We start from the raw sequence: 23,060 nt of genomic DNA, 5'->3' as shown, positions 1-23,060 counted from the left end.
GATGGCCCTTCCAAAAAACCCTCCCCAAACAGCACATGACGCAAAGAAAAAAAGAGGCGCAATGAGGTAGCTGACTGTGTGAGTAAGATTAGCGACCCTAGTGGCCGACACAAACACCGGGCCCATCTAGGAGTGGCACTGCAGTGTCACGCAGGATGTCCCTTCCAAAAAACCCTCCCCAAACAGCACATGACGCAAAGAAAAAAAGAGGCGCAATGAGGTAGCTGTGTGAGTAAGATTAGCGACCCTAGTGGCCGACACAAACACCGGGCCCATCTAGGAGTGGCACTGCAGTGTCACGCAGGATGGCCCTTCCAAAAAACCCTCCCCAAACAGCACATGACGCAAAGAAAAAAAGAGGCGCAATGAGGTAGCTGTGTGAGTAAGATTAGCGACCCTAGTGGCCGACACAAACACCGGGCACATCTAGGAGTGGCACTGCAGTGTCACGCAGGATGTCCCTTCCAAAAAACCCTCCCCAAACAGCACATGACGCAAAGAAAAAAAGAGGCGCAATGAGGTAGCTGACTGTGTGAGTAAGATTAGCGACCCTAGTGGCCGACACAAACACCGGGCCCATCTAGGAGTGGCACTGCAGTGTCACGCAGGATGTCCCTTCCAAAAAACCCTCCCCAAACAGCACATGACGCAAAGAAAAAAAGAGGCGCAATGAGGTAGCTGACTGTGTGAGTAAGATTAGCGACCCTAGTGGCCGACACAAACACCGGGCCCATCTAGGAGTGGCACTGCAGTGTCACGCAGGATGTCCCTTCCAAAAAACCCTCCCCAAACAGCACATGACGCAAAGAAAAAAAGAGGCGCAATGAGGTAGCTGACTGTGTGAGTAAGATTAGCGACCCTAGTGGCCGACACAAACACCGGGCCCATCTAGGAGTGGCACTGCAGTGTCACGCAGGATGTCCCTTCCAAAAAACCCTCCCCAATCAGCACATGATGCAAAGAAAAAGAAAAGAAAAAAGAGGTGCAAGATGGAATTGTCCTTGGGCCCTCCCACCCACCCTTATGTTGTATAAACAAAACAGGACATGCACACTTTAACCAACCCATCATTTCAGTGACAGGGTCTGCCACACGACTGTGACTGATATGACGGGTTGGTTTGGACCCACACCAAAAAAGAAGCAATTAATCTCTCCTTGCACAAACTGGCTCTACAGAGGCAAGATGTCCACCTCATCTTCACCCTCCGATATATCACCGTGTACATCCCCCTCCTCACAGATTATCAATTCGTCCCCACTGGAATCCACCATCTCAGCTCCCTGTGTACTTTGTGGAGGCAATTGCTGCTGGTCAATGTCTCCGCGGAGGAATTGATTATAATTCATTTTAATGAACATCATCTTCTCCACATTTTCTGGATGTAACCTCGTACGCCGATTGCTGACAAGGTGAGCGGCGGCACTAAACACTCTTTCGGAGTACACACTTGTGGGAGGGCAACTTAGGTAGAATAAAGCCAGTTTGTGCAAGGGCCTCCAAATTGCCTCTTTTTCCTGCCAGTATAAGTACGGACTGTGTGACGTGCCTACTTGGATGCGGTCACTCATATAATCCTCCACCATTCTATCAATGTTGAGAGAATCATATGCAGTGACAGTAGACGACATGTCCGTAATCGTTGTCAGGTCCTTCAGTCCGGACCAGATGTCAGCATCAGCAGTCGCTCCAGACTGCCCTGCATCACCGCCAGCGGGTGGGCTCGGAATTCTGAGCCTTTTCCTCGCACCCCCAGTTGCGGGAGAATGTGAAGGAGGAGATGTTGACAGGTCGCGTTCCGCTTGACTTGACAATTTTGTCACCAGCAGGTCTTTCAACCCCAGCAGACCTGTGTCTGCCGGAAAGAGAGATCCAAGGTAGGCTTTAAATCTAGGATCGAGCACGGTGGCCAAAATGTAGTGCTCTGATTTCAACAGATTGACCACCCGTGAATCCTTGTTAAGCGAATTAAGGGCTGCATCCACAAGTCCCACATGCCTAGCGGAATCGCTCCCTTTTAGCTCCTTCTTCAATGTCTCCAGCTTCTTCTGCAAAAGCCTGATGAGGGGAATGACCTGACTCAGGCTGGCAGTGTCTGAACTGACTTCACGTGTGGCAAGTTCAAAGGGCATCAGAACCTTGCACAACGTTGAAATCATTCTCCACTGCACTTGAGACAGGTGCATTCCACCTACTATATCGTGCTCAATTGTATAGGCTTGAATGGCCTTTTGCTGCTCCTCCAACCTCTGAAGCATATAGAGGGTTGAATTCCACCTCGTTACCACTTCTTGCTTCAGATGATGGCAGGGCAGGTTCAGTAGTTTTTGGTGGTGCTCCAGTCTTCTGTACGTGGTGCCTGTACGCCGAAAGTGTCCCGCAATTTTTCTGGCCACCGACAGCATCTCTTGCACGCCCCTGTCGTTTTTTAAAAAATTCTGCACCACCAAATTCAAGGTATGTGCAAAACATGGGACGTGCTGGAATTTGCCCATATTTAATGCACACACAATATTGCTGGCGTTGTCCGATGCCACAAATCCACAGGAGAGTCCAATTGGGGTAAGCCATTCCGCGATGATCTTCCTCAGTTGCCGTAAGAGGTTTTCAGCTGTGTGCGTATTCTGGAAAGCGGTGATACAAAGCGTAGCCTGCCTAGGAAAGAGTTGGCGTTTGCGAGATGCTGCTACTGGTGCCGCCGCTGCTGTTCTTGCGGCGGGAGTCCATACATCTACCCAGTGGGCTGTCACAGTCATGTAGTCCTGACCCTGCCCTGCTCCACTTGTCCACATGTCCGTGGTTAAGTGGACATTGGGTACAACTGCATTTTTTAGGACACTGGTGAGTCTTTTTCTGACGTCCGTGTACATTCTCGGTATCGCCTGCCTAGAGAAGTGGAACCTAGATGGTATTTGGTAACGGGGGCACACTGCCTCAATAAATTGTCTAGTTCCCTGTGAACTAACGGCGGATACCGGACGCACGTCTAACACCAACATAGTTGTCAAGGACTCAGTTATCCGCTTTGCAGTAGGATGACTGCTGTGATATTTCATCTTCCTCGCAAAGGACTGTTGAACAGTCAATTGCTTACTGGAAGTAGTACAAGTGGGCTTACGACTTCCCCTCTGGGATGACCATCGACTCCCAGCGGCAACAACAGCAGCGCCAGCAGCAGTAGGCGTTACACGCAAGGATGCATCGGAGGAATCCCAGGCAGGAGAGGACTCGTCAGAATTGCCAGTGACATGGCCTGCAGGACTATTGGCATTCCTGGGGAAGGAGGAAATTGACACTGAGGGAGTTGGTGGGGTGGTTTGCGTGAGCTTGGTTACAAGAGGAAGGGATTTACTGGTCAGTGGACTGCTTCCGCTGTCACCCAAAGTTTTTGAACTTGTCACTGACTTATTATGAATGCGCTGCAGGTGACGTATAAGGGAGGATGTTCCGAGGTGGTTAACGTCCTTACCCCTACTTATTACAGCTTGACAAAGGGAACACACGGCTTGACACCTGTTGTCCGCATTTCTGGTGAAATACCTCCACACCGAAGAGCTGATTTTTTTGGTATTTTCACCAGGCATGTCAACGGCCATATTCCTCCCACGGACAACAGGTGTCTCCCCGGGTGCCTGACTTAAACAAACCACCTCACCATCAGAATCCTCCTGGTCAATTTCCTCCCCAGCGCCAGCAACACCCATATCCTCCTCATCCTGGTGTACTTCAACACTGACATCTTCAATCTGACTATCAGGAACTGGACTGCGGGTGCTCCTTCCAGCACTTGCAGGGGGCGTGCAAATGGTGGAAGGCGCATGCTCTTCACGTCCAGTGTTGGGAAGGTCAGGCATCGCAACCGACACAATTGGACTCTCCTTGTGGATTTGGGATTTCAAAGAACGCACAGTTCTTTGCGGTGCTTTTGCCAGCTTGAGTCTTTTCAGTTTTCTAGCGAGAGGCTGAGTGCTTCCATCCTCATGTGAAGCTGAACCACTAGCCATGAACATAGGCCAGGGCCTCAGCCGTTCCTTGCCACTCCGTGTGGTAAATGGCATATTGGCAAGTTTACGCTTCTCCTCCGACAATTTTATTTTAGGTTTTGGAGTCCTTTTTTTACTGATATTTGGTGTTTTGGTTTTGACATGCTCTGTACTATGCCATTGGGCATCGGCCTTGGCAGACGACGTTGCTGGCATTTCATCGTCTCGGCCATGACTAGTGGCAGCAGCTTCAGCACGAGGTGGAAGTGGATCTTGATCTTTCCCTAATTTTGGAACCTCAACATTTTTGTTCTCCATATTTTAATAGGCACAACTAAAAGGCACCTCAGGTAAACAATGGAGATGGATGGATTGGATACTAGTATACAATTATGGACGGGCTGCCGAGTGCCGACACAGAGGTAGCCACAGCCGTGAACTACCGCACTGTACTGTGTCTGCTGCTAATATATAGACTGGTTGATAAAGAGATAGTATACTCGTAACTAGTATGTATGTATAAAGAAAGAAAAAAAACCACGGTTAGGTGGTATATACAATTATGGACGGGCTGCCGAGTGCCGACACAGAGGTAGCCACAGCCGTGAACTACCGCACTGTACTGTGTCTGCTGCTAATATATAGACTGGTTGATAAAGAGATAGTATACTCGTAACTAGTATGTATGTATAAAGAAAGAAAAAAAAACCACGGTTAGGTGGTATATACAATTATGGACGGGCTGCCGAGTGCCGACACAGAGGTAGCCACAGCCGTGAACTACCGCACTGTACTGTGTCTGCTGCTAATATATAGACTGGTTGATAAAGAGATAGTATACTCGTAACTAGTATGTATGTATAAAGAAAGAAAAAAAAAACACGGTTAGGTGGTATATACAATTATGGACGGGCTGCCGAGTGCCGACACAGAGGTAGCCACAGCCGTGAACTACCGCACTGTACTGTGTCTGCTGCTAATATATAGACTGGTTGATAAAGAGATAGTATACTCGTAACTAGTATGTATGTATAAAGAAAGAAAAAAAAACCACGGTTAGGTCACTGGTATATACAATTATGGACGGGCTGCCGAGTGCCCACACAGAGGTAGCCACAGCCGTGAACTACCGCACTGTACTGTGTCTGCTGCTAATATAGACTGGTTGATAAAGAGATAGTATACTACTAATATTATATACTGGTGGTCAGGTCACTGGTCACTAGTCACACTGGCAGTGGCACTCCTGCAGCAAAAGTGTGCACTGTTTAATTTTAATATAATATTATGTACTCCTGGCTCCTGCTATAACCTATAACTGGCACTGCAGTAGTGCTCCCCAGTCTCCCCCACAATTATAAGCTGTGTGAGCTGAGCAGTCAGACAGATATATAATATATATAGATGATGCAGCACACTGGCCTGAGCCTGAGCAGTGCACACAGATATGGTATGTGACTGACTGAGTCACTGTGTGTATCGCTTTTTTCAGGCAGAGAACGGATATATTAAATAAACTGCACTGTGTGTCTGGTGGTCACTCACTATATAATATATTATGTACTCCTGGCTCCTGCTATAACCTATAACTGGCACTGCAGTAGTGCTCCCCAGTCTCCCCCACAATTATAAGCTGTGTGAGCTGAGCAGTCAGACAGATATATATATAATATTATATATAGATAATAGATGATGCAGCACACTGGCCTGAGCCTGAGCAGTGCACACAGATATGGTATGTGACTGAGTCACTGTGTGCTGTGTATCGCTTTTTTCAGGCAGAGAACGGATTATATTATGTACTCCTGGCTCCTGCTATAACCTATAACTGGCACTGCAGTAGTGCTCCCCAGTCTCCCCCACAATTATAAGCTGTGTGAGCTGAGCAGTCAGACAGATATATATAATATTATATATAGATAATAGATGATGCAGCACACTGGCCTGAGCCTGAGCAGTGCACACAGATATGGTATGTGACTGAGTCACTGTGTGCTGTGTATCGCTTTTTTCAGGCAGAGAACGGATTATAAATAAAAGTGGTGGTCAGTCACTGGTCACTATCAGCAAAACTCTGCACTGTACACTACTGAGTACTCCTAATGCTCCCCAAAATTAGTAAATCAAGTGTCTCTCTAATCTATTCTAATTCTAAATGGAGAGGACGCCAGCCACGTCCTCTCCCTATCAATCTCAATGCACGTGTGAAAATGGCGGCGACGCGCGGCTCCTTATATAGAATCAGAGTCTCGCGATAGAATCCGAGCCTCGCGAGAATCCGACAGCGTCATGATGACGTTCGGGCGCGCTCGGGTTAACCGAGCAAGGCGGGAAGATCCGAGTCGCTCGGACCCGTGAAAAAAAACATGAAGTTCTGGCGGGTTCGGATTCAGAGAAACCGAACCCGCTCATCTCTATTAAAAACAGACCGGATAGATTTGAAGCTATTGGAGACCATTTAGCCTGTGAGTTGCGGGCCATGAACCCCACTCAGCAAAAATACGCCCAGCGTCTGGTATATGCCATTATATCACATGGCCAGGATGATGAATTGACAAACCACAGTGGCGTTGTGTTAGATACCAGACAGGTGCCTAGTACATCTTATGCCCCTCCCCCAACTCACCCTCCCATGTATTCTGCGCCGGTAATTCCTCCTCAACAATACCCCACATATCCTGCTCCGGGTTACCAAATGCCACAATCCCCCTTCCCTGGCACCTCTTCAGGTGGAGTGTTCACCAATCTGTTGAGTGCACACTCCACTGTTCAAGGCGGCCAACATTTTTAATCAAAATGTTTTTTAATTTTTTAATTTGCGTTTTTGTTTGCTGTCTTCAGATTTGTATTTGACCTTCCTCATCCTATATGTTTTTTCTTGAAGTCAATTGTACCATAATGTTGGTTTTCTACACTTCATTTGACCCTGTAATAGAACGTTGTGAATGCTTTTATTTCATGTGCACTTTGAAATACTGTCCTCAAATTCTTTTACTTCTTCTTCATCCCAAGTTATGTTGGCACCACTGTTTTTGCTGCACTGTATCTGGCTAATTGTTGGAATGCCTGATGCCTCTATTGGTGTAATCCCTGCTGTCATGGCACTCATTGGCTCAAAAATTGATGAATCCAACCCAGAATGTTTCTAATTTTTTTTTTTTTTTTAAATATATAATTACAAATTGTTACTAAGAATTGTGTGGAGTCTTTATTTATGGGTAGTGCTAAAAGGTTTACCAGGTATACACTGCACCAAACAAACTACAGAGCAGATATGCAGTGATTTTAAATGGATGCTGTTATTTATTGTACAAAGAAGACCTGCCCACCTTCCTAAAACCATGCCCAGTATTTAAATGAAGCTGGATCTTTCAAATCTTTCAAATCTTTCTAATCTTTCAAATCTTTCATCAGACATTGTTCAGTGTGTATGCACATAATCGTTCATGGGAAATCTTTCATCTATCATATCTTTCATCTTTTAAATCTTTCAAATCTACAAGTGTGTAGGGCCCCAGCATAGGCCCTACACACTTGTAGATAATACTGCACGATTTGAACGATCTCGTTCATTAATGAACGAGAACTCGTTCAAATCGTGCAGTGTGTATATACCAGCGATGAACGATGCGCGTCCCCGCGCTCGTTCATCGCTGGTCTATCATCGCTGATACATGCCAGTCAATCTGAACGATACCGACATATACAGTGTGCGGTATCGTTCATTGTGTATGTATCAGCGATGAACGATACTCACGATAACGACGATCCTCCGCCCCGCCGCCTGCACGCCACACCCGTCCATCTTCAGAGGATCTCCCGGCCATCACTGAAGAGGAGCGCAGCCGCAGCACAGCCAGCCGCAGCATCGTGGAAGAGGAGCAGCGCGTCTTTGGTAAGTATAGCACAGTGTTCCCACTGGCCACCAATGTATAAAACACTGGCCACCAATGACAAATTGGCCACCAATGACACAATGTCCACCAATGAATTTAATAAAATCCACTGTCCACCAATGCATTATGTCCCCCGGCAGTGTGCATGCAGCATGTGTTCCTAGTACACAGCATGCATATTGATATGCTGTGTACTGAGAACACATGCTGCATGCACACTGCCGGGGGACAAACCGCTGGCCACCAATGTGTAAAATATTCCCTGCCCACCAATGCCTTATGTCCCCCGGCAGTGTGCATGCAGCATGTGTTCTCAGTACACAGCATATCAATATGCATGCTGTGTACTAGGAACACATGCTGCATGCACACTGCCGGGGGACAAACTGCTGGCCACCAATGTGTATAATATTCCCTGCCCACCAATGCATTATTTCCCCCGGCAGTGTGCATGCAGCATGTGTTCTCAGTACACAGCATATCAATATGCATGCTGTGTACTAGGAACACATGCTGCATGCACACTTCCGGGGGACAAACCGCTGGCCACCAATGTGTATAATATTCCCTGCCCACCAATGCATTATGTCCCCCGGCAGTGTGCATGCAGCATGTGTTCCTAGTACACATACAATTTATAAGGAAAAGAGGTCGCGCTATAGAACCAATTAATTATTCCACACCATTTCCAATTAAAAATATTTATTTAAAACATATAGCCATGTAAAAACATAAATGTATATTTTATTCCTAGAGTATTAAAATTTGGTGTGGTCACAACACCCTCGACTGCATACCAATTATAAATTAATATTTCTCATTAATAAAATGTGCTGAATAGTATAATGTCCAGACCGGCAATATATTATGCCACAATTTCAGTCTGTAATAGGATCCTTTATGTTAATTTGCACCCAATGATAGTAGGACACTGATGTTTTCGTCCAGACACTATGCACCACAATTGTAAAGATCACAGGTACCTTAGCTCACTCTGTCCCTTGTGCTTGTAATACGGGACCTGTTTGCAAGTTTGAGGAGCTTATATGTGTGACCCGAGCGTCCCCGGGATTACACAGTGTAATGGACAACTGTTACCTGCGATTTGTAGCGGTGTGGTGCATGTACCTATGGCAGTTTCTGTGTCCGTTTAGCAGGATGAAGAAAGGTTTCCGTACGGGCAACCCGACAGTTCCCACGAGGGGGCAAATGCTGTTGCTCAGCCCGCTCCAGCGGTCAGCCACCTCGCTGCTCCGGCTTCCAAAGAACACTGTTCTCTCCGACACCGTGCGATGGTAACTTCCACGGTTTGCTCGTAGCAGGTGCCAAGTGCTCTGGAAATGCCGGGAGAAGGTCTGAACCATTCAGCAGTCAGCGATCACTTAAACAGGGAGTCCTAGACGCGTTTCGTAACATCCAGTTACTTCTTCCATAGGCGGTACTCCCAATTATTCACAGAGGGTCCTTTTATATGCTAATTTTCTACTTGTGAAGATAGCACACCTGTTTCAATTCAAGGAAGGTTTACCTTATTATCTATCAGCCACTGAGGCCATTTACGAACAGACTCTTTCTATCTACCACATTGCACAGTAAATAATATCGGATCACAAGAGTGACATTTAACAGAATCAATAGTATATTCGCATACCTATAATTCTTTAAAATACATCCACATTAAAATATTAACTTTAGAAAAAAGGCTGAGTTCACGTGTTAAAACTAAGATATACCTGATGCGATGTAACAAAATCAATATATATATAGAAATGTACCTATTCCTACGCACCCATGCATATACCCACATGTACATGATTAAAATCTAAATACATGTGTGTACATATACAAATGCCCACGAACAGGCACACACAAACACATTATGTGGTCTTCGTAGGTACTATAATAACTTAAAATATATGAACCACAGAAAAAAATATATATAAAACACTGAAGGAATCTTCATATTTATTTTCTATTTTTAATTTTTATCAAAAACAAAATACCCAAAGGAGTTAATTGAATGTAGCCCTAAGAATATATAAATATTCACAACGATTTATTAAAGCCTGTTTTGAATTGTGATTGTTATCACTACCCAACCATCTCTACTTCGGGATTTAAGTATATATCAGAGCAACCAAAGAAAAAATTATCCAATCTTACTCTGATGGTATCCTATATACTAATCAAACAGAGTAATCATTAGCTCACTTTAGATAGATTACTTCACATAAACATACAGGAGGCAAGAGATCAAAAAGAATAGAGAATAATTTCAAATTAATTAACATACTAAACCACAAAATATATATATATATATATATATATATATATATATGTAGAGTAAAATTCAACATAATAAACCACAAAAATTATATATATATATATATATATATGTAGAGTAAGGACAAGTACTTAGAATACTCCAGACCGTTCTATAATGTTCTTCCCGGTGTTCTTATAAGGTTATGGGTCTATTTCAATGTACTCATTAAGTCCTCCTGGTACAAGGGTCCCTAGTATATGAATCCAATAATTTTCACGTGTGCATAATTTTCTATATCTATCCCCCCCTCTCTCGGTTGGTTTGACCCATTCTATCCCTGTTAAGACTAGGCTTTTTGGATTCCCTTCATGTTGTTCCACAAAATGTTTGGAGATTCCATTCACACATCTTCCTCTTAGAATGTTTCTCCTGTGTTCCAAGAACCGTACTTTCAAATGTCTTGTAGTTCTACCGACATACACAAGATCACAACTACATTGTAAGGTATAAATAACAAATGTAGTATTACAATTTATATGTGTTTTGATCTCAAACTGTTCCTCTGTGTTATATGAGCCAAAGGATTTTGTCTTATTATTTATAAATGAACAGGTGATGCATGATCTTGAGCCACATTTGAAACATCCCTTGACTTTAGATGGTAACCAGTCGGAGGGAGTTTCAGCTACAGATGATCCGATCGATAGATCATTCTTAGACCTCCTATCATCAAAAAAACTTGGCGTAAGCCAATGTTTCAGGTTTTCTGATTTCTTAAAGATCACCTTTGGATTCCTGGGTAGACAACTATTCAGAAGGGGATCTGTCTGTAATATTGGAAAATTACTTTTAATAATATTTTTAATTTGTTTTGAAGACTGATTAAATTTAGATACAAATAACAATGTGTCTTTCTGTATGTCATTGGGTTTCTTCTCTTTATATACGAGGAGATCTTCCCTATCCAAAATCTTAGTTTCATTATAGGCAGAGGTAAGTAAATCACTCGGATAACCCTTATTTTTAAAGGCTGTTATTAACTCTTCTGCCTGTCTCTCAAAGGTTTCTAAATGAGTACAGTTTCTTCGAATACGTCTCAATTGTCCTCTGGGAATGTTCTCAACCCATGGTCTATAATGAGAACTATTGAAATGTAAGAAACTGAAGTTATCCACCTCTTTCCTATACGTTTGTGTAACAATCTCATTTTCCTCAATTGAAAGGGAAATATCCAGGAAGGAAACAGATCTCTTTTCCATACTACAGGAAAAGGATAAATTAAATGAATTATTATTCATATGTGTAGTAAAGTGAGAAAAAAACAAATCATCCCCTACACCATCAAAAATAAAAAACAAATCATCTATATAGCGGCCATAGTAGACAAGGTTCGCCCCCAAGTTCCGCCCCCATATGTGCTCGTCCTCGAACGCGCCCATATATATGTTGGCGAAACTGGGCGCAAACCTCGTCCCCATGGCCGTCCCAAGTGTCTGTAAATAATAATCGCGATTGAACAAAAAATAATTATGTGATAAAATAAAAGTGATTGAATCAGTGACAAAACTGCGCAGATTTTCTGGTAAACCACCAACTTTCTCCAGGCTTTTCTCCACTGCTTGTACCCCTTTATCATGGGGAATGTTGGAGTAAAGAGCCTGGACATCACAAGTGACAAAATAATATGTCTCCTTCCACCTAATATCAGCAATTTGACTTAAAAAAGTGGTGGTATCCTTAATGTGAGAATGTTGAGAGGCTGCGCAGGGTTGCAAAACGAAATCCACAAAGTGAGAAAGATTGGCCGTGAGGGACCCAATACCAGAAATAATAGGTCTCCCGGGGGGTGCAGTGAGTGATTTATGAATTTTAGGGAGGTGATAATAAGTGGGGGTGATGGGGTGTGTGGGTAAAAGATATCCGTATTCCTCTCTAGTGATAGTTTCTTCTACCAATGCCCTTTCTAAAAGGGTTTTTAATTGTTGTGTATATAGCACTGTGGGGTTAGAAGCCAATTTACAGTATACTTTCCCATCTTTTAATTGATGATATGCCTCCTTGTGTGTTTGTGTGTGCCTGTTCGTGGGCATTTGTATATGTACACACATGTATTTAGATTTTAATCATGTACATGTGGGTATATGCATGGGTGCGTAGGAATAGGTACATTTCTATATATATATTGATTTTGTTACATCGCATCAGGTATATCTTAGTTTTAACACGTGAACTCAGCCTTTTTTCTAAAGTTAATATTTTAATGTGGATGTATTTTAAAGAATTATAGGTATGCGAATATACTATTGATTCTGTTAAATGTCACTCTTGTGATCCGATATTATTTACTGTGCAATGTGGTAGATAGAAAGAGTCTGTTCGTAAATGGCCTCAGTGGCTGATAGATAATAAGGTAAACCTTCCTTGAATTGAAACAGGTGTGCTATCTTCACAAGTAGAAAATTAGCATATAAAAGGACCCTCTGTGAATAATTGGGAGTACCGCCTATGGAAGAAGTAACTGGATGTTACGAAACGCGTCTAGGACTCCCTGTTTAAGTGATCGCTGACTGCTGAATGGTTCAGACCTTCTCCCGGCATTTCCAGAGCACTTGGCACCTGCTACGAGCAAACCGTGGAAGTTACCATCGCACGGTGTCGGAGAGAACAGTGTTCTTTGGAAGCCGGAGCAGCGAGGTGGCTGACCGCTGGAGCGGGCTGAGCAACAGCATTTGCCCCCTCGTGGGAACTGTCGGGTTGCCCGTACGGAAACCTTTCTTCATCCTGCTAAACGGACACAGAAACTGCCATAGGTACATGCACCACACCGCTACAAATCGCAGGTAACAGTTGTCCATTATACTGTGTAATCCCGGGGACGCTCGGGTCACACATATAAGCTCCTCAAACTTGCAAACAGGTCCCGTATTACAAGCACAAGGGACAGAGTGAGCTAAGGTACCTGTGATCTTTACAATTGTGGTGCATAGTGTCTGGACGAAAACATCAGTGTCCTACTATCATTGGGTGCAAATTAACATAAAGGATCCTATTACAGACTGAAATTGTGGCATAATATATTGCCGGTCTGGACATTATACTATTCAGCACATTTTATTAATGAGAAATATTAATTTATAATTGGTATGCAGTCGAGGGTGTTGTGACCACACCAAATTTTAATACTCTAGGAATAAAATATACATTTATGTTTTTACATGGCTATATGTTTTAAATAAATATTTTTAATTGGAAATGGTGTGGAATAATTAATTGGTTCTATAGCGCGACCTCTTTTCCTTATAAATTGTATTTGTTATATTGAAGCCATTAGAGACAGGCTTCTGAGGTCTGACGAAATAAAACCATTTGTCATATGATCACAAGGTGACAGATATTATATTATATACAACATTATTTATATTGATTGCGCCATCAGGTATATTCTTTTCAGGTGTTTTTTTGTCTTTGTTAATCCTGGGCTGCAATTGATATACAGAATATTATTTTATAATTGTATTGTGTTTGGATAATGGCTGAGTTCACGTGTGTTACAGAGAGAGCGAGAAGGAGACAAAAATATGTGGAGGATTTAAATGATGAAGCTAATTCATTTCATACTCCCAAAGAATACAATGAAAAAGAGAGAGAATTTAATTCTCTTTTTTATAAATTGGAGGATTTACTTAAAGCAGAGACCCGCCATTGGTGGGATATGCTAACATTACAAAAGTATATAAAAACAAAAAAAATACCTCGTGGTTTAAGGATTTTTAAAGCCCTTTCATTTGTAGATGATATAGTATTAAAGGAAAATTGGGAGAAATTATTGGACAAGTGCTCCTTCTCGCTGATGGAATTGTTGATCTCCTATCGGAGTGAAAAAATTAATACAATCGGGAAGGAGATAGAAGATTTAAAATCTGCCTTAGATGTTTTTTCCAATCATCCGTCATTTAAACAGAGGGATGCAGCATTGAATAAAAAAATTGAACTATATGAAAAGGATATCATTGAAGGAAAAAATAAGAAATTTAATAGAGATTTAGATGATTATCAACATGATAAAGTAAGAACTTACCATAAGAGTAATCCAAGGGGGAGGTCAGGAAATAGACCCAACAGAAGTAGATCAAGAGGAGGTAGACAATGGAACAAACCCAATAGGAGTCTGTCAAGAAATCAGACAGGTAGATATAGAGATCGTAGGAGCCCCATAACAAGGTATAATGATAACAATATCTATAAGAAGAATTATACACAGGAGAATGAGGGGAGAATGTATGAAAAGGAGGAGGGAACACAGGAAAAAAGTAGGAGGGATGATTATCTGGAACAAAGGGATGTTAGACCAAAAATTCGGCCACAACAACCAGATAAAATAAAATCAAGAAAATGTTCCCCTTTTTTAGAGGAGGATCAACATCAACAAATATACCCCTACCAAAATCAGAGAAACAGATACGAAACCATTCGAATACAAACTCCCAAAAGAAGAAGGGAAACAAGCGTAGAGGATGTAGAGGAGGATGTAAGATTAGGAAAAAAATCCTTAATAAAAAGGTAAAGGGGAAGAATATAAATAATTTATCCTCTAGAGTCTTGAGCCAAAGTGAAATTGATTTATTAGACAAGGGTTTGAAGTTTTCTCCCTCCCAACCACCGGACTTTTTTAATTTATTTGTGGAATTAAACAGATTTACTAGGAGTTTGGTCAGAAAACGCTATTTTGCTTCCAAATCGCTTAAAAAGGGTAAGGAGGAAGGCCAAATTATCGTATTAGATGATTATGATCGCCAAGGACTAGAAATGTTAGAATCATTGGCGATGGAGAGTTCAATGGTACAAGGGTCTGTTCAGTTATATAATGTAGAAAGGTCCAATGAAGATAGGCGTCATTTCAGGAATAAATCAAATTTTTTTCCCACGACTTATAAAAGTGCACCAATAGATATTTTCTATAAGAAAACTTTAGAACAATTGAAAGTCATGTGCAAAAAGGAAAAAAAGAAAGCGAAATATAGAAATAATTTATCTATACAGGAGAAAAAAGCTTTAAAAATGCTTTCTACTGATCCCCTGATAACAATTAAGCCAGCAGATAAGGGGGGAGGGATTGTTCTACAAAACACGGAAGATTATTTAAAGGAGGCATATCATCAATTAAAAGATGGGAAAGTATACTGTAAATTGGCTTCTAACCCCACAGTGCTATATACACAACAATTAAAAACCCTTTTAGAAAGGGCATTGGTAGAAGAAACTATCACTAGAGAGGAATACGGATATCTTTTACCCACACACCCCATCACCCCCACTTATTATCACCTCCCTAAAATTCATAAATCACTCACTGCACCCCCCGGGAGACCTATTATTTCTGGTATTGGGTCCCTCACGGCCAATCTTTCTCACTTTGTGGATTTCGTTTTGCAACCCTGCGCAGCCTCTCAACATTCTCACATTAAGGATACCACCACTTTTTTAAGTCAAATTGCTGATATTAGGTGGAAGGAGACATATTATTTTGTCACTTGTGATGTCCAGGCTCTTTACTCCAACATTCCCCATGATAAAGGGGTACAAGCAGTGGAGAAAAGCCTGGAGAAAGTTGGTGGTTTACCAGAAAATCTGCGCAGTTTTGTCACTGATTCAATCACTTTTATTTTATCACATAATTATTTTTTGTTCAATCACGATTATTATTTACAGACACTTGGGACGGCCATGGGGACGAGGTTTGCGCCCAGTTTCGCCAACATATATATGGGCGCGTTCGAGGACGAGCACATATGGGGGCGGAACTTGGGGGCGAACCTTGTCTACTATGGCCGCTATATAGATGATTTGTTTTTTATTTTTGATGGTGTAGGGGATGATTTGTTTTTTTCTCACTTTACTACACATATGAATAATAATTCATTTAATTTATCCTTTTCCTGTAGTATGGAAAAGAGATCTGTTTCCTTCCTGGATATTTCCCTTTCAATTGAGGAAAATGAGATTGTTACACAAACGTATAGGAAAGAGGTGGATAACTTCAGTTTCTTACATTTCAATAGTTCTCATTATAGACCATGGGTTGAGAACATTCCCAGAGGACAATTGAGACGTATTCGAAGAAACTGTACTCATTTAGAAACCTTTGAGAGACAGGCAGAAGAGTTAATAACAGCCTTTAAAAATAAGGGTTATCCGAGTGATTTACTTACCTCTGCCTATAATGAAACTAAGATTTTGGATAGGGAAGATCTCCTCGTATATAAAGAGAAGAAACCCAATGACATACAGAAAGACACATTGTTATTTGTATCTAAATTTAATCAGTCTTCAAAACAAATTAAAAATATTATTAAAAGTAATTTTCCAATATTACAGACAGATCCCCTTCTGAATAGTTGTCTACCCAGGAATCCAAAGGTGATCTTTAAGAAATCAGAAAACCTGAAACATTGGCTTACGCCAAGTTTTTTTGATGATAGGAGGTCTAAGAATGATCTATCGATCGGATCATCTGTAGCTGAAACTCCCTCCGACTGGTTACCATCTAAAGTCAAGGGATGTTTCAAATGTGGCTCAAGATCATGCATCACCTGTTCATTTATAAATAATAAGACAAAATCCTTTGGCTCATATAACACAGAGGAACAGTTTGAGATCAAAACACATATAAATTGTAATACTACATTTGTTATTTATACCTTACAATGTAGTTGTGATCTTGTGTATGTCGGTAGAACTACAAGACATTTGAAAGTACGGTTCTTGGAACACAGGAGAAACATTCTAAGAGGAAGATGTGTGAATGGAATCTCCAAACATTTTGTGGAACAACATGAAGGGAATCCAAAAAGCCTAGTCTTAACAGGGATAGAATGGGTCAAACCAACCGAGAGAGGGGGGGATAGATATAGAAAATTATGCACACGTGAAAATTATTGGATTCATATACTAGGGACCCTTGTACCAGGAGGACTTAATGAGTACATTGAAATAGACCCATAACCTTATAAGAACACCGGGAAGAACATTATAGAACGGTCTGGAGTATTCTAAGTACTTGTCCTTACTCTACATATATATATATATATAATTTTTGTGGTTTATTATGTTGAATTTTACTCTACATATATATATATATATATATATTTTGTGGTTTAGTATGTTAATTAATTTGAAATGATTCTCTATTCTTTTTGATCTCTTGCCTCCTGTATGTTTATGTGAAGTAATCTATCTAAAGTGAGCTAATGATTACTCTGTTTGATTAGTATATAGGATACCATCAGAGTAAGATTGGATAATTTTTTCTTTGGTTGCTCTGATATATACTTAAATCCCGAAGTAGAGATGGTTGGGTAGTGATAACAATCACAATTCAAAACAGGCTTTAATAAATCGTTGTGAATATTTATATATTCTTAGGGCTACATTCAATTAACTCCTTTGGGTATTTTGTTTTTGATAAAAATTAAAAATAGAAAATAAATATGAAGATTCCTTCAGTGTTTTATATATATTTTTTTCTGTGGTTCATATATTTTAAGTTATTATAGTACCTACGAAGACCACATAATGTGTTTGTGTGTGCCTGTTCGTGGGCATTTGTATATGTACACACATGTATTTAGATTTTAATCATGTACATGTGGGTATATGCATGGGTGCGTAGGAATAGGTACATTTCTATATATATATTGATTTTGTTACATCGCATCAGGTATATCTTAGTTTTAACACGTGAACTCAGCCTTTTTTCTAAAGTTAATATTTTAATGTGGATGTATTTTAAAGAATTATAGGTATGCGAATATACTATTGATTCTGTTAAATTTACTGTGCAATGTGGTAGATAGAAAGAGTCTGTTCGTAAATGGCCTCAGTGGCTGATAGATAATAAGGTAAACCTTCCTTGAATTGAAACAGGTGTGCTATCTTCACAAGTAGAAAATTAGCATATAAAAGGACCCTCTGTGAATAATTGGGAGTACCGCCTATGGAAGAAGTAACTGGATGTTACGAAACGCGTCTAGGACTCCCTGTTTAAGTGATCGCTGACTGCTGAATGGTTCAGACCTTCTCCCGGCATTTCCAGAGCACTTGGCACCTGCTACGAGCAAACCGTGGAAGTTACCATCGCACGGTGTCGGAGAGAACAGTGTTCTTTGGAAGCCGGAGCAGCGAGGTGGCTGACCGCTGGAGCGGGCTGAGCAACAGCATTTGCCCCCTCGTGGGAACTGTCGGGTTGCCCGTACGGAAACCTTTCTTCATCCTGCTAAACGGACACAGAAACTGCCATAGGTACATGCACCACACCGCTACAAATCGCAGGTAACAGTTGTCCATTATACTGTGTAATCCCGGGGACGCTCGGGTCACACATATAAGCTCCTCAAACTTGCAAACAGGTCCCGTATTACAAGCACAAGGGACAGAGTGAGCTAAGGTACCTGTGATCTTTACAATTGTGGTGCATAGTGTCTGGACGAAAACATCAGTGTCCTACTATCATTGGGTGCAAATTAACATAAAGGATCCTATTACAGACTGAAATTGTGGCATAATATATTGCCGGTCTGGACATTATACTATTCAGCACATTTTATTAATGAGAAATATTAATTTATAATTGGTATGCAGTCGAGGGTGTTGTGACCACACCAAATTTTAATACTCTAGGAATAAAATATACATTTATGTTTTTACATGGCTATATGTTTTAAATAAATATTTTTAATTGGAAATGGTGTGGAATAATTAATTGGTTCTATAGCGCGACCTCTTTTCCTTATAAATTGTATTTGTTATATTGAAGCCATTAGAGACAGGCTTCTGAGGTCTGACGAAATAAAACCATTTGTCATATGATCACAAGGTGACAGATATTATATTATATACAACATTATTTATATTGATTGCGCCATCAGGTATATTCTTTTCAGGTGTTCCTAGTACACAGCATGCATATTGATATGCTGTGTACTGAGAACACATGCTGCATGCACACTGCCGGGGGACAAACCGCTGGCCACCAATGTGTATAATATTCCCTGCCCACCAATGCATTATGTCCCCCGGCAGTGTGCATGCAGCATGTGTTCCTAGTACACAGCATGCATATTGATATGTTGTGTACTGAGAACACATGCTGCATGCATACTGCCGGGGGACAAACCGCTGCCCACCAATGTATTATGGCCCTCATTCTGAGTCGTTCGCTCGGTAATTTTCATCGCATCGCAGTGAAATTCCGCTTAGTATGCATGCGCAATATTCGCACTGCGACTGCGCCAAGTAATTTAACAATGAAGATAGTATTTTTACTCACGACGGCGTTTTATGGGCGTGTGGATAAAAACGCTACCGTTTCCGGAAAAAACGCAGGAGTGGCCGGAGAAACGGGGGAGTGTCTGGGCGAACGCTGGGTGTGTTTGTGACGTCAAACCAGGAACGACAAGCACTGAACTGATCGCAGATGCCGAGTAAGTCTGAAGCTAGTCTGAAACTGCTAAGTAGTTTGTAATCGCAATATTGCGAATACATCGTTCGCAATTTTAAGAAGCTAAGATTCACTCCCAGTAGGCGGCGGCTTAGCGTGTGTAACTCTGCTAAAATCGCCTTGCGAGCGATCAACTCGGAATGAGGGCCTATGTCCGCCAGCAGTGTGCATGAAGCACACCCGTGGATTCTACGTGGACAAGGGGACCGAGCCTTGTGTCAACATAGGTAAGTACGTATGAATGTAAGTGTGCATGTATGTAATAAAGTTGTACTGTCACGGTGTGTGTGTGTGTGTGTGTGTGTGTGTGTGTGTGTGTGTGTGTGTACTGTTTTTATTTGGGTATTTTTTTTGTAGTAGAACTACAGGTACCAGAGGGTCCATTACCCCCCCCTCGCGCGCATGCTGGTACTTGTGGTTCTCCAAGTACCAGCTTGCGGGGGAGGCTTGCTGGGACTTGTAGTTCTGCTACAAAAAATAATATTCTTTTTTTCTGACACATGGCTATCAGCCCCCCATCCGCCGCCCTTTTTTTCAGGTTTTTTTTAACACTTTTGTGCCATCTATGAAGTCGAATCCAGGACGCACACTATCGTCAATTGGTCCGTTTTTCGACAGCGGGACTGTCGAATCCGTTTTTTATTGAATATGTTGAATTATTGACATATTGTCATTATGGGGTATTGTGTATAGAATTTTGAGGGAAAAAGTGTTTTTTTTTCCTTTTTTGAATAAGGTTGTAATATAACAAAATGTGAAAAAAGTGAAGCATATATAAATATATATTTACACAGGAGCAAAGGACTGCCACTCCAGGAAAGCAGAAATCTAATCAAATCACAGTTATATACACATCTCTGGGCTGATCTGCTTTATTAAGGTACGTTTTTGTATTATATATATAACAAGTCAAAACTAAATCACGCAAATTCAGGTATCCTGTATTGTCAATTTTTAAACAGGCTTCTGATTTTCATCCACTGAATGATTTCCCTGCAGCGTCCTCCCGATAGAGCCGTACCACAAGCTCAATGATACACATTTAGAGAAAACAAATGGAGGGCGCAAAGAATGAGTATACAACTTATAACTCTTTTAATACGAGTATATGTGTATACATACATCTAGTTTGAGTAACACAGCATAGAGGACTATCACTGGCGCCTCCGAACAGCACACACAGAAACCTGCTAGCCGCCGCTCGTCAGATACTCCTGGTCTGAGACCGTACACCGTCAGGTCAGCCAAAGAGACGTAGTACGTCCAGTGTCCTACTATCACGCCAACATGTTTCGTCCCAAGGACTTCGTCAGGGGGTGTGACACCTCCTTTTGGCTGACCCGACGGTGTGCGGTCTCAGACCAGGAGTATCTGATGAGCGGCGGCTAGCGGCTTTCTGTGTGTGCTGTCCGGAGGCGCCAGTGATAGTCCTCTATGCTATGATACTCAAACTAGATGTATGTATACATATACTCATATTAAAAGAGTTATAAGTTGTGTACTCATTGCCTGCAGCCTCCATTTGTTTTCTCTACATATATATATATATATATATATATATACACATATATATACACAGACAAATATTTTTATTATATTATTTTGTGCATATATATATATATATATATATACATATTGTAACATGGGTATTGTAAATAAGGACTCGTAGGCAGATTTTCAGGTTATAACCACAGTGTCTTTAATGACATCGGACACTGTAGCACAGCATACACAGGCTTGGGCCTGGTCACAGAGGTACATAGAGAAAATAAACAGACAAACATAAAAGGTCCTAGCAATTCCCGTACTGAAAAGTAACTCTGCTGCAGTGGCTTGCAGCTTCACATACCATGGTCTCCTGGGACGGCCAATGTCCACAGTCCATGGCGCTATAAACTCAACCCGGCCCACTGGCATCTAAGAGGTACCAGCGCAATGCATTTTGGGTAAGAGGGATATTTAAACCCCTTTCGTGCTCCTGACTTCCTGCTGTCTCTGGGTGAGCATGAAATCACGGACATCTGTTTCTCCAGCTGCAGCTGTGCAGAATGTGCAGGACTTGTTTTGTTCTCCCTCGGAGAGAGCTGATTCCACCAGAATGTGGGCATTTGTGGTGAGACACAAGCTCTCTCACCACGATATATATATAATTAGTTGAACTTATTATATCTGATTACTGTGTTAAGTTCTGATTTTAATATTTTAAAATTAAATCTCACCTTTCACAGAGACATGGATGCAAACCGTGAGTTCTGGGCTGGATTCATCGATCTATACCAGACCAATGAGTGCTTGTGGCGTGTGGGAACAAGGGATTACGCCAACAGAGGAAAGAAAAATCTGGCATACCAGCAATTAGCCAGGTACAGCCTTGTCCTAGATAGTAGTGCCGACATCAAGTGGGTGAAGAGGAAGATCCAGAATCTGAGGACAGTATTTCTTAAGGAGCACAGGAAATACAAAGATTCCCAACGTTCAGGAGCGGGGTCAGATCAAGTCAAGAAGCCAACATTATGGTATTATGACTTGATGAAGTTCGTATTGGATGAGGAGCCTTCGAGGACAGCGTGGAGCACGGAGGAGCCGAACACGCCCGAGATGTTCGAGCCTGAGGAAGAGGAGAGTGTGGATCCGGTAAGTGTCCGCACAATACAGATGTCACTGTTTCTTGTTTAATTTGTTGCCTTATTATTTCACATATTTTTCTTAATTTTTTTGGATAACTCAGCTGTCTTCGAGGGAGCTGGATGTGGAGCCTGCAGTGGATGAGCCGGCAGACCAAGCCACTGTAATGCCGGAGCTGGAGGAGAGTGAGGCAGCGATGGGAACGCCCCAGCCTCTGGCTAGAAATAGACGCCGGCCGGCTATCCCTGGAAGATCTGTCTCGTCCAGCAGGTCAGATACATTTTTGAGGCAGGCAGAGGAGGTCCTAAAAAACAGACCGGATAGATTTGAAGCGATTGGAGACCATTTAGCCTGTGAGTTGCGGGCCATGAACCCCACTCAGCAAAAATACGCCCAGCGTCTGGTATATGCCATTATATCACATGGCCAGGATGATGAATTGACCAACCACAGTGGCGTTGTGTTAGATACCAGACAGGTGCCTAGTACATCTTATGCTCCTCCCCCAACTCACCCTCCCATGTATTCTGCGCCGGTAATTCCTCCTCAACAATACCCCACATATCCTGCTCCGGGTTACCAAATGCCACAATCCCCCTTCCCTGGCACCTCTTCAGGTGGAGTGTTCACCACTCTGTTGAGTGCACACTCCACTGTTCAAGGCGGCCAAAATTTTTAATCAAAATGTTTTTTAATTTTTTAATTTGCGTTTTTGTTTGCTGTTTTCAGATTTGTATTTCACCTTCCTCATCCAATATGTTTTTTCTTGAAGTCAATTGTACCATAATGTTGGT

The sequence above is a fragment of the Pseudophryne corroboree genome, chromosome 11 (genome assembly GCF_028390025.1).
Source record: "Pseudophryne corroboree isolate aPseCor3 chromosome 11, aPseCor3.hap2, whole genome shotgun sequence".
Lineage (NCBI taxonomy): Eukaryota > Metazoa > Chordata > Amphibia > Anura > Myobatrachidae > Pseudophryne > Pseudophryne corroboree.
Note: the sequence above shows the minus strand (reverse complement) of the source record.